This window comes from Podarcis erhardii (assembly GCF_964252035.2).
Source record: "Podarcis erhardii genome assembly, chromosome: 17".
NCBI lineage: Eukaryota > Metazoa > Chordata > Lepidosauria > Squamata > Lacertidae > Podarcis > Podarcis erhardii.
The window spans coordinates 26736413-26749171 of NC_138515.1; the positions used below are offsets into that span (position 1 = coordinate 26736413).

General features: G+C 42.4%; 1 protein-coding gene across 1 annotated transcript in view; it reads left to right on the forward strand.

Annotated features, from left to right (window-relative positions):
• Positions 1 to 12759, forward strand: part of CLCN1 (chloride voltage-gated channel 1) — a 103454-nt gene that overhangs the window by 1480 nt on the left and 89215 nt on the right. The window lies entirely within an intron of this gene.

A 12759-nucleotide genomic window follows, 5' to 3' on the forward strand; every position in this document is an offset into this window, starting at 1 on the left:
TTGTATTCACATGTTTTCAGATATACTATATACTGAGAAAATCTTTGGTATACACCTTAGAAACTGTGTAAGAAACTCAATATAGAATCTAGGTGCCAAATGACTCCTTAAACCAAGGTTGCAGTCACCAAAATGGAATGTCTAGTTGCCATTTTGGGGCAAGATGGCTGTAAATTCTTATTTTTCAAATGATGGACTGACTGATTGATTCTCAGTTAAACACCTGGATAGTTCAGATGACAATCTTGAACTAAGCTAAGAGCTCTGAGAAGAAAAGTTACTTGATCCAGGGACAGTCCGTATATATATTGACCTATACCGACTTCTTTTTCTTAATGGTGACTGCTTCTGCTCAGGCTGCACAGAAAAAGCATTTGGCTCTTGAAATTAATTTGATGGTGCAGGTAAAATATAACTGATAAAATTCTACAGGTTGTGGTATTAGTGCGTGAAAACAGTCAAGATCTAATGATCCCCAGGCCTGCACCTCCAGATGGTGGAGATGTCAGGCACCCTCCTGGTGCCCAGGTATCTTCACTTGGTTGCAAGTGGCTGATAGGTAAAGGTAAAGGGACCCTGACCGCTAGGTCCAGTCGTGACCGACTCTGGGGTTGCAGCGCTCATCTCGCTTTATTGGCCGAGGGAGCCGGCATAAAGCTTCCGGGTCATGTGGCTAGCATGACTAAGCTGCTTCTGGAGAACCAGAGCAGCGCACAGAAACACCGTTTACCTTCCCACTGGAGCGGTACCTATTTATCTACTTGCACTTTGACGTGCTTTCGAACTGCTAGGTTGGCAGGAGCAGGGACCGAGCAACGGGAGCTCACCCTGTCACGGGGATTCAAACCGCCGACCTTCTGATCGGCAAGTCCTAGGTTCTGTGGTTTAACCCACAGCGCCACCCGCATCCCTTGCAAGTGGCTGATAGACAGGTGCAAAATGCACCTGGCTCCTGGTTAATTTCAAACACTGGTTAGAAACATAACTTATTACTTAAATGTTTTAGTCGTAATGGAACAAACTGATAAAAATGTTGGAATTGTATTGGTTTGTGAATTTCAATTAAAAATAAGCCAGTTACTGGCAAGGGATATCCTTTCATGGGGCAGGATTTTGGACTAAATAGCCCACTGCAGGCCTCCCTATGCCACACCAAACAAGAACCCTTCATGCATTCTCATGGCGTACATTCATTTCAGTGGATGCGGTAGATCTGTGGAAATGCTGTCGGTGTATTTGGGCAGTGGCGTTTTGTGGACACAATAAAGGTCCCATGCCCATTAAGAGTTCAGTGGGATAGTGTTCATTATGGAAAGGATCTTAGAGTGGACCTACAGTTAAAATAAATTAGCTGTACGTCTGCAAGACTGCGTTATTACAGGTTACCTGAACAAGCGATATTTAACAGGTCCTGAGAGAGACTGACAGGCCATAATTCATAACATAGCAATAACTCAAGGCAGCTTTATTGCATTACAGTTAATGCCAAATACCCAGAAAAGCTTCAGCTCGAAGGCAGGGATACTTTGTGCCAGCTGTCATCTACTAGGCTCATTTTTTTAAAAAAGCGAAAATAAAATAGTATAATCATAACCCAAAGAATTTAATCACATTGATTTATTCACACAAAGTGAAGCATTTTGGCATAGCTGTGATGTGGGTTGGGCTATGAATGGGTGTAAGTTTCTTCTTCAGCTGAGATATTTGGCCTGTAAGTAGGGGCTGGCTCAAACCAACAAGCAGTACTTGTGGCTATGAGGGTTGCCTGGCTAATTGGTATAATTTCTTTGGGGGAAGAACAATTGTGCTGATAATAGCCAATAGTCCTTGCTGCGTTATTAGATGCCTGCTGAATACTCTCCACCAAGAGACTTGAGTTGGCATCCGTCTGTCTTGAGTAAGTGTTCCTCCAGGGGTGAAGTCAAACCGCTGTTAGAATTTAACTAATAATTTTTATTATTATTATCTATTACCATATGTAACTAACTATACATGCTTTTAAAATCTTGCTGATTTTATCTATTTACTGATAATTATATTATTTTTGTATACTGCTTAGAGATTCTTAATGATGTTTACTGTTTTTTCTAAATAAATAAAAGCCTTCCTGTGTCTGCAAACAGGAAAACTCAAGACGGTGAAAACATGCCCCTTTCGCCCACAAGATGGAGGGCGTAATTGTCTGCTGTTGTCATGCATTTTTACTTTTATTTTATTAATTTGTTGTTAGTTGCCTTGAGTGCTTTTTTAAAAAAGCAGAAGAGAGGGATTTAAATAGTTTTTAATAATAATAATAATAATTGTCTTGTAGGGCAGCAAAAATAGCTTGAGCTGGCTCTGCTGTATATGAAATATACCACTGACTCATTTGTGTTTTGGAAATGCTTTTTGCGAACGGCGACTCTCTCTGTGACTCTGGTGAGTGTAACATTCAGTAGACCAGACACCAGTCTGAACTCAACCGCTTTAATGCAAGCATCTCAAATGCAAAAGAGAAACACTGGCACCACTTTATGACACATTCCGCTTGAGGCCACATACCCTACTTTATAGAGGTATGTCCCCTGTTTGGAGAGTAGGGAGGGTTTTGAAGTTTCCCCATTTAACACCAGGGTAGCAGGCTGAGGAGGCACATAAGTCACCTCGTCATGAACTTCTTCGCTATTGGAAGAGTCATTGCATTTCTGCTTAAATTTCTGTAATTTCTAAATTTGCATCTATACTTGTAAACTAGTATATGTACATATTCAAAACCGTGTCCTCTTTTGTCTCTTTTTGGGAGATGCAGTTCTTCAATTTTGGCATTGTGCTAGTGACCAAACTAAGCTAGAGACTCCAAGTTAATCGGGACTAATGCGGAATTTCAGTTTCCAGTGTTCATTACGGACAGATTACTTCCTTGTGAGGTTTAGACATGTGATATTTTTGACTTTCCACACAAGTGGTGGACAGGTTATAACAGCCACCTCCAGAGGTTCATGGATTCCTAAAGGGCACTGAAGAGTTTCCAGTATGCAAAGGCTTGTTGAGCCCTGGTCACTGTGTGGAAGTTGGAGATGACCTGGTAGAAAGGGAAATGCCATGTGAGAAGCAGAGGTAGAAGAGATTTTTGATGGGCTGTACAGGCAATCCCAGTGTATCTTCTTTTGACGCCCAGCTGTTGCTGGACACCCTTTTAAAAAGTGATAGATGAGATCTTATTAAAGCTCCATTTAGATAGTCCACTACTTTCCCCTCATGCTTAAGACCTCACTGTGGTGGCCACTCCCTTTGCTATTTCAAAGTTGCAGGAACTATTTGCCATCTTAGGGCTGTTTGGAAGCTTTATCCAGCGCCAAATGCAGCTGTCCATGTGTCAAGCTATATTTCTTTTGGGTGTTGGGTGTGTCCCAGTTTCTGTGCCATAAAGGAATGGCAGCAGAGAGTTCTCTCAACGGGTGGTGTAACAAATCTACTCCACTTGCTGAAAACAGCTGATGCCATTTTTACATAAACTGTTTTCATTTGTACATCCATATAGGATCTACCTCATTCAACCCTAAAGCGAATATTGCAATTTGAGCCTTGTTAAAAAGTGCAACAGACACATGTAAGATCATGGAGGTCTTTATTTCCGAACACCTTAGAGTTGATGCAGACCAGCTCCAATCTAGAAATGTATGTCAGGGCTCTATTGAGCCATTTGTATGGCATTCTGGATATATGTGGTCCTTCCTTCTTGCATTTAAAGCCTAAAGTGGGCATTTGTTTAGCTGAGAACTATCTCCAGCACTGAGAGATGTTCAGAGAACCAAGATGGCTGAGCTTGGCTGTTGCAAAATATGCTGGCAGACAAATATGAAAGCACTCTGGTAACTTCCAAAATGGATTATTGCTATAGACACCCCACATTAGTCAAATGTTTAGTCATTAGATGCGCTGAAATAAATGAATATGGCTAACTTAGGTTCATTAATTTCAGTTAGTTTTCTCTGAATAGAACTGGGCTGAATACAACTCAGTGTTTCCTGTTTGTTATGTTCCTATTTATTGTTGGATCTAATATTACCCAGCTGATATTTTGACCGCTTGGAATGCTCATTGTCTTTCAGATCTGAGCACAGGCAATAGAGAGTTAAGGTGTGCTATAAAGGGATGAAGTAGCAGCAGCAGCAGCACTGAACATTTTAAGAATCCTAAGTTACTCCTGCAGGAACAAGGGCAGCAGCAAAGTCTCCATTTGTTTGCGGGGATAATTTCAAGTTGTTAACAGTGTCTCAGGTTGCTTCCAGTCAACCTGTTCGTTGAGCATTCATCCTGATTTGCTTGCACAAGATGTGCAGGGAGGTTAGATGGGGCCGTCAATTTAATGAGCAGTCTTTCTGATTTGTTGTACAAGAGCACCAAATCAACTTTTAATTGTGTGCAAGCTGAATGTGCTTGAATCCCACTCCAAAACAGTGACCGTCTTGTTAGTGCCCTCTGAGTCAGGTTTGACTTATTTGCGCTAAAAAGAGGCAAACTTACTGAATGTGCCGCTCCCATGTGGCACTTCTCACTTGATTAGGCACTTCACCTGAGTGTTTCCAGCCATTATATACCAGCTTCTTAAGGTGTAGGGTGGCTTTAGAGTCCCTATCTCCCTACAGCTACTTCGTTCCACACTGGGCAGCTTGAAAAAGTACCACTGAAATTTTGGTAAAGGTAAAGGACCCCTGGACGGTTAAGTCCAGTCAAAGGCAACTGGGGTGCGGTGCTCATCTCATTTCAGGCCGAGGGAACGGGCATTTGTCTGCAGACAACTTTCCGGGTTGTAGCCAGCATGACTAAACTGCTTCTGGCACAACGGGACAGCATGATGAGTGTCAAAGCACACAGAAACGTCGTTTACCTGAAATTTAGGTACACTGAAATTTAGGTCACCTTCATAGAGAATATCAAGCTGCTGTTGAGCAGTTGTGAATGCAGGAGAAGGAGCTGCGGTTGAGCAGCTTCTCAAAGAAGTCCCTTGGGCTTATGTCTGGGGGTGGGCAGAGGCAGAGAGACGATTGCAAATGCATAAACCTAAAGTGGCTATTTGGCTCCCACACTTTACCCAAAATCACTCTGAATATTCAACTTTGATTCCTCCTTCCTTCTTTGAGTTGCCCTTTGCATGGCTTTATTATTTAATGCTAAAAGGTGTATCCTACCAGCTGGCCCGGATATGGCATCTAACCAACAACAGGAATAGATGTGCAATAAAAAGTGATTCAAACAATAAAATATTAAACAAATGAATTATTCAAGCAACCTTACAAAGTATTAAAAACAGCCAGCACTGAAAAAAGCTTTCCAAACAGCCAAACTAAATGTGTAGCAGATTCTCATGATCGGGAACCCTGATTCGTGCTGAAAATAGAAGTAAGCAGTGGGAGTGAACACTTAATCTGGAGGGGAGAAGCAGAAGGCAGGGGGTGGGTTACTTAACCCTTACCCTCCTGCTGCTGTTCCCCTGCACTTCCTTCCCCCATCATTCCTGCCCAACAAGCACATCTATGCAGCCCTGCTTTGATAGCCATTCTCCTAGCTTGGTCCTAAACAGGAATATATTTACTAGCTGCCTGTCAGTCCTCAGTGAACTGTCCAAATTGGCCTCACTCATCAGGGAGCAAACTGAGGAGGAAATTGTTTCTTGTTGCTGCTTGTCTTGTCTCTGACAGTGAAGCCACCTGAGGCAGGGCCTCATCTGAAATTCTTAGCATCCAGGGAGCCACATTGGGCATTCACACAGCCTTCAAAGGTTGACACCAAAGGGTGAATTGAAACTAACTGGGTTTCACCGAAACTCTCTTGAGGACAGGTGAAACGTGCTCACTTTTAAATACCTGGTTGCTGCGTTCTAGATAGCCAGCCAGCTAAACGACAAATTGAATAATTATGTGTGGGTGATGGCTGGCGGGATGGCTGCCTTCATTGAGGAGGCTTCCCCAAAAGAGAAAAACACGAGGATCTGTTTCTGCACAATCTGATTTCAAATGATAGATAACAGAACTTGTCCATGCAATTTTTTAAAGTATCTAGGTCTGCACTGTTCTGTCACGTGCAAACAGTGGAAATAAAGCCCCAAAGCCCACAATTTGTATACAGATATGTTGGTCATGCCCAGTGGATCCCCTCTGGATAGGGCTAACATTTCATTCAGCTACATTATCTTAATTAATTGCAATGTGTAATTAATTCATTGCAATGTGTATGACAATCATGAAAACATGTTTGCTTATTTCCTTGGCCTCAAAAATATGAGATTCAGTGTCATTTTCACTCTTTCAATGGCCATATTTCATGATCCCCCTGCAACTCCAGTGCATTGTGGGAAATTTTTGGAGAAGCTTGTTCAGTGTGGAACACTGACATGACAAAGCCCATCTATCAATGGCAATTGCTTCATGAAGTCATTAGCTGTTATATTTATAGTACATGGCTGGCCGACTAGGACCAGTTGAAGATTTTGACACACTTTTCATAAGCAGCTTCATGTTGAGTGCATTGCAGGAAGTCATCCAAGAAGTTGCCACAACAGTCCTCCTCTTGTTTTTATGGTGTGATTTGTTTTTGTTTGTGCTTTGAGCTCTTTGGTTAACACAGGATAATTGATTAAAACTGCACACCTCCTTCTGTACCATATTGCATTGAGAATCAAAACTATAATTCCCAAATGGGAGCCCTGTCCTGATTGCCATCCTGAATGCACCAAGATACACCTCACTGCTGTTGGTACAATTTGATACCCCAGACATGTGGTTTCCTTGTCAATATTCCTTCACCTTGTTTGCCCAGGAGACTAATTTTGCATGACACTTTTTTCACAGTTTCTGCCACCGATCATCACAGAGGCTCACATCCAGGTTAGTCAGGTGAAATTGTTCCTGCAAGCTGTCAGTGGCTTGACGTGCCTGGCTCCTTGAAGTTTCTTTACAGCTGCTCCACAGGAGAGCACTAGACTCCCAGCGGAGTTTTAAGTCACATTTTATATTTAAACCCCTCGCATCCTTAAATGTGGCAACGCTCGTAGCTTTGGACCAACTCATTTTGCAAACCACATTTCAGCTCCAGTGATGTATAAATAATCGTTCCTGTAGTGTTACAGAATGTTTTGTTAACAGGATTTACTTACTAATTTCAGAAACCCTGTTATTAAAGATTGTCAGTGTGGCACAAGTATACCTGTGTTTATTCTACAGTAAATCCAAATGAGTTCAAAGGGGCCAACTGAGAAGGGGGCAACTCCAGAATGAAGTGAAGACCAGTATTAGGGAATGTTACAAAGGAGGACCATAATATACTATAACAGAAAACAGAGAGAGCAAACTGGGATGAGATATTTTAAAGTGCCAGCTCCTCTTCACTATCTTCCAGAGTCATTCATGCAAGTTAAGTGTGAATGTACATTAAAAACCCCACTGCATTTGACCTTCATTGTGCAAATAAATACTTTGCAAAACTGCTTCAACTTTGTGGGGTGGGCATGTCTCCTCTTGGTTTTTGCTGTCAGATAGTGGGGTTGTGTTACATCTGTGAAAGTTGGGAGATGCTTTGGATATGACTTGTTTTTCCCCTGTTTATGGCATGGAGGGTTTGAGGGCAAAGAGAGGCTATTTTATAGGATGGATGGATGGATGAGTTTTTGCTGCACCAAGAGACTCTGGGCAGAAAGCTGAAGGGACTTGGGGCACAGGTGGCTTTTTCATCACTCTTGTTGAAGGTTACAACCTAGGTTACAGCCTAGGAAGAGAGCAGAAAATACTGGAAATAAACCACTGGCTGCATAGGTGGTATCATCAGGAAAGGTTTGGCTTCTTGGATCATGGTGTCTGCTTCCTTGAGGAAGGACTTCTGGCAAGAGATGGGTTGAACTTCATAACGGTTGGCAAGAATTTGTTAAGATTCTCACAAACCTGATCAGGAGAGCTTTAAACTAAACCCTGAAGGGGAGGGAGACAATATTACAGACAGCAGGGGAACACCTAGTACTGGGCATAATTGTGCCATTGATGCACAGAAAACTACAAGAAGGAAGCAGTTAGAGGGAATAACTCACGGTTTTAATTGTCTCTATGCTAATGCACAGAGTACGGGTAACAAACAAGATGAATTTGAGCTCTTAATGCAGGGTGGCAAATAAGACCTAATAGACATTACTGAAGCCTGGTGGGATGAGACTCATCACTGGAATGTATGAATTGAGGGGTATAAGGAATAGACCAAAAGGAATAGACCAAACAGGAAAGGAAGAGGAGTAGTATTATGTGTAAAGGATGTGTACACTTGTGTAGAGATCCATGACCTGGAGAATGGAAGGAAGATTGAGAATATATGGGTAAAAATTGTAGGAGAGGAAGACAACAGTGACCTTACTGTGGGTGTCTGCTATAGACCTCCAAGCCAGACTGCAGATTTAGGTTAGAGCAGATTATCAAACATTCAAAAAGTAGAGATACAATAGTCATGGGAGACTTCAACTACCCCAATATCTGTTGGAACTCAAACTCGAGTGCAAATAATGTACCGTCCAACAAAGTCCTTGATTGCCTCACTGACAATTTCATTTCCCAGAAGGTGGAAGAAGCAACATGGGGGTCATCTGTTTTGGAACTGGTCCTCACCAACAAGGAGGAACTGATCGACAAAGTGGAAGTACTTGATACCTTGGGAGGAAATGATCATGTCCTCTTGGGTTTCATGATGCAGAGGCAAGAGGGAGAGTTGAGTACCGTTGGACATGCACTTTGGGCTTTAAGAAGGCTGATTTCAAAAAGCTTAAGGAACTATTAAGTGAGATACCCTGGTTAGAAATACTCAAAAAGAAGGGCATCCCATTTTATGATTCTGTTCTAATTTACTCAGCATGAACAGCCAGGTCTGGTCAGATGGTTCACCGCTTCCCCTTCCCAATATGTTTAATTCTTTCTTGCTGAGAAGATGCTCTATATTCCTCCTTTGTTTATGTCTTTCCCTCTTCCATTTTCCCCTGAGGAATATTCTAAATTTGCACACACAGTCACTCTCCATTAGTATATATGTGTGTGAGAGAGACACACACAGACAGAATTACATTTCACTGCTGTATGCCTCCCTGGCTGCGTCACTGCTGCAAGACTTAGTTCTAAAAATATTCCACCATGCTCTGCTTCGAAGGGGTAGGGTGGGGATCCTCTGGCACATTGTTCTCTCCCTGTGTGCTCCAGAAATGAATATTGGAGGGTGGAAAAGGAAGGGAGGGCAAGGGGCAGAACTGACAGGGGATCCCATTGCTAATTCTAGCCTTGGAGAGAGAAAGGCCAACCAGCCGGATGAAGACTGAGCCAAACTATGCAAACTAGGATACAAACAAATGCCAGGTGTTTGCTCCAAGCAAAGTGGAGAAGGGATTGAGCCTTCTCTTGCTGTGGTTCGGTGGGATCAGACATTACATGGGAGTTATTAGAAAGTGCTGTGAACTGCTCTCAAGGAAATATGGCCAAGTTCTTGCACTGCAGGGATGGGGCAACAAGGGATGGTGCCCATTTGGTGGAGGCAGGCAGGGGTGGAGAGGGGAAATGGTTTATGTTTTCGATTGTCTGCAAGAGGAACTGGACTTGCCCACTTTGCTCCTTGGCCTCCCTTGTCACCTTTCTGTTCACCGAGGCCAGATTTATAATGGTGCAAGTGGTCCAGTGGTGCAGAGGGACCCAAGTAAGCCTCTAGCCCTGATGGAAGGAAAGTTATTAAGCAAAATGTGCAGGCAAGCATCTACATGATTTCTGCAAGATAAGCCAGCCTGATTGCTCCCGTATTTCAGTGTTTTTAGCCAATGAACGAAGTGATAGATGAATTAGTTATTTGAGCAATAGTCTATAGGAATTCCTGGTGCCCTAAAAAGCTACTGTTTTGCATTTTCTTTCCTGCTGCTTTTTAGTGCACTTTTCTTTCCAATCCTTGCGACTTCAATAGTTCTTAAAGATGTCATGGAATCACCCTTTGTCTTTTCTTTACTCCAATGTGATTTTGGCTGAGAGAACTTACTCCCTGGCAAGTTAATTTCCGCAAATGCCTAATTTCCCAAAATCCAGTCATTGAGAATTCACGGTAAAGGTAACTTATAATACAACAGTCTACATATTTACCCCCTTTTGCAGCTGTTTTATGCCTCCTCCTGCATTTTCACAATAGCCATGTGAGGGAGGTTAGGCTGAGTGTTGGTGAGTGACCCAAGTTAGGAAGGGAGCAAAAAACGACAAAAAGTAAGATTAGAATAAGAAACTGTGCGTGCTCAGAGTATTTCCTTTCTATTTGTTAAGGGTGCTAAAATGTTTTTGCATTCTGTTGAGTTTTGTGAAACTGCACGTGCTCAGGCTATTTTTGGTAACCCACAGAAGTGTATGTCTCAAAACATATTTTTTCTTTTACCTTATTTCATGCATTCCTTTTTTGGGGGAAGAGTCCCCCTATTATGAGGCCTGCACCAGGGCCCCTAACCGCTTTAACCTGGACTTGTTGACAACACTGTCATAGTTGCCTTTGGGGTGTGCAGGGCTAAGGAAGAGATATCATAATGAAAAGGAAGAGCAGGGAGCCAGCAGGAGCTGTTTAGCTTCTGGGTGAGTTGAACTGATGCATTTAAGAAGCGATTGCTTTGAAGACAGATGCCCTCAATTTCTCTCCCACCCCCCAAAGGCTGCAGGCTCTTCTCAGTGTTCTAGAGGAAAATCAGTATTGAACAAAGGGTTTATTTTAAAAAAATAACTGGATTCTTCCAAATGTATTGAAAGGCATATGGGAAAGAGGACGGGAAAACAGTGTTCTGTTAATTGCATTACTATAAACTTCACAGCGCCTTTTCCATTTCATCCCCCCACCCCCAAATCTGCCGGGTTAACTACTTGAGATGAACAATACATCAGGGTTATCATACATGACCTCCACCTTTCCTTCAGTAATATGAGTGTAACAAGACTGGGTTATTTTGCATGCCTGTTGTAATATGAGCAGAATAATGCTGGACTTCCTCCACACCAACATTAATTGTTTTTTTTTTAATGGAAACTAGAAATCACTTGGTTTTGTATGGAATAAACCTGAGCTGGAATGGTCATGAGCTCCTGTCTTTGCTTCTACGTTTTGCTTTTGAGTTGACATATTACATACATCTCAACAGTGCTCGCTCCCCCGCTAAAAAGTTTAGTGGTACTCTCATTTTGACTCAAGAAAATCACCATTTTATAGTTCAAATCAGGAAAAATAAATACAGTAAATGGGGAATAGTACAAAGATTAACAAGATGTTTGTGCCCCCCCCCCGGAAAAAGGCACTGCATCTCAGTCACTGCTATGCTACAATCCGGGATGCCTTCATTGTTTTCTATGGGGAAGCAATCAACTTTTCCACCAGGGAAGACCAGCAGTAAAGACAAAAACAAACCAAGAGTCCATAAAGGGTGTTTAGCCTTTTTCTTTGTCTAATGGCATAGATCCGCATTCCTAAACGTCAGCCCTTTCTACATTCCTCGATTAAAATACTGAAGCTGAGGTGGGAGTCTAGTTTTCCATCAAACAAATGAGTTCAATGAAGCCTGCTCATTTTTGTTTCATACGTCAGGTTCTACAGATATTAGAAGCTTTCTGCTAAAAAAAGGGGGGGGGTAATGGAATTGAAGGAATCAGCCACAGCAGAGGGGACACAATTGAACACCCATGCCTGAGATGACTTAAGTGGTTACTGTTAATCAGTGCTTTTTTCTGGGGGGATACAGGGGTACGCATACCCCTAAACATTTTGTGAATCTAAGTTTGGCCTCATTGAAGGGCATTATTTCAATATGAGTAGGAAAATGAGAGTACCCCTAAACATTTTTTTTAGAAAAAAAAGCACTGCTGTTAATTCAGACATACAGTGGCACCTCAGGTTAAGAACTTAATTCGTTCCGGAGGTCTGTTCTTAACCTGAAACTGTTCTTAACCTGAAGCACCACTTTAGCTAATGGGGCCTCCTGCTGCCGCCATGCCGTCACGGCTCGATTTCTGTTCTCATCCTGAAGCAAAGTTCTTAACCCGAGGTACTATTTCTGGGTTAGTGGAGTCTGTAACCTGAAGCGTATGTAACCCGAGGTACCACTGTAATAGTCATGTCAGTGGCTCCACAGTTCACCGCAGGAAAACGCCAATGAAATAAATATGGCAAGGTCTCATTCTTACACTCATACCAAGCAGGAAAAAGGGGGGAAAGATTCCCCCCGGCCACATTAATGTGTTAGTCTGCAACAGACTAACCAGGCTTCCACTCTGGCAATCAAGCTGAAACTCTGCAGGACTGTTTTGCAAGAGAATACATGTTGTTGTCACAGGAAAAGAAGATTAAACCTTCATGAGAGTGTCGTTTGAACCTCCAGTGTATTGACCCTGTGACATGGATAAAAATATAGGTAGTCTCTAGGAAAAGTCAGATGTTATCTGAAACGAGGAGACGGATGACCTTCTCTGAAGGAGGCACTCAAGACACTTTATCATCCCATAGTATCAAATGTATATTGTCGAATGCATTTGGTGCACCTAAGGAAAGGGCAATAAGTCTGTCCGTACGCGAGAGACCAACTTTTCATTTCTCTTCCTATCCCCATAAGCTTCTGTTCTGATTAAGTTTAGTTGAAGTCAGGAAGTGTCTGAAATCTCCAGGAGCCAAATCGGGCTCCAGTAGGAAGGCTATCAGATTACAGCCCTGAGCAACTTTGGACCAGGGAAGCAATATGTTTGAGGTTGCTATGAC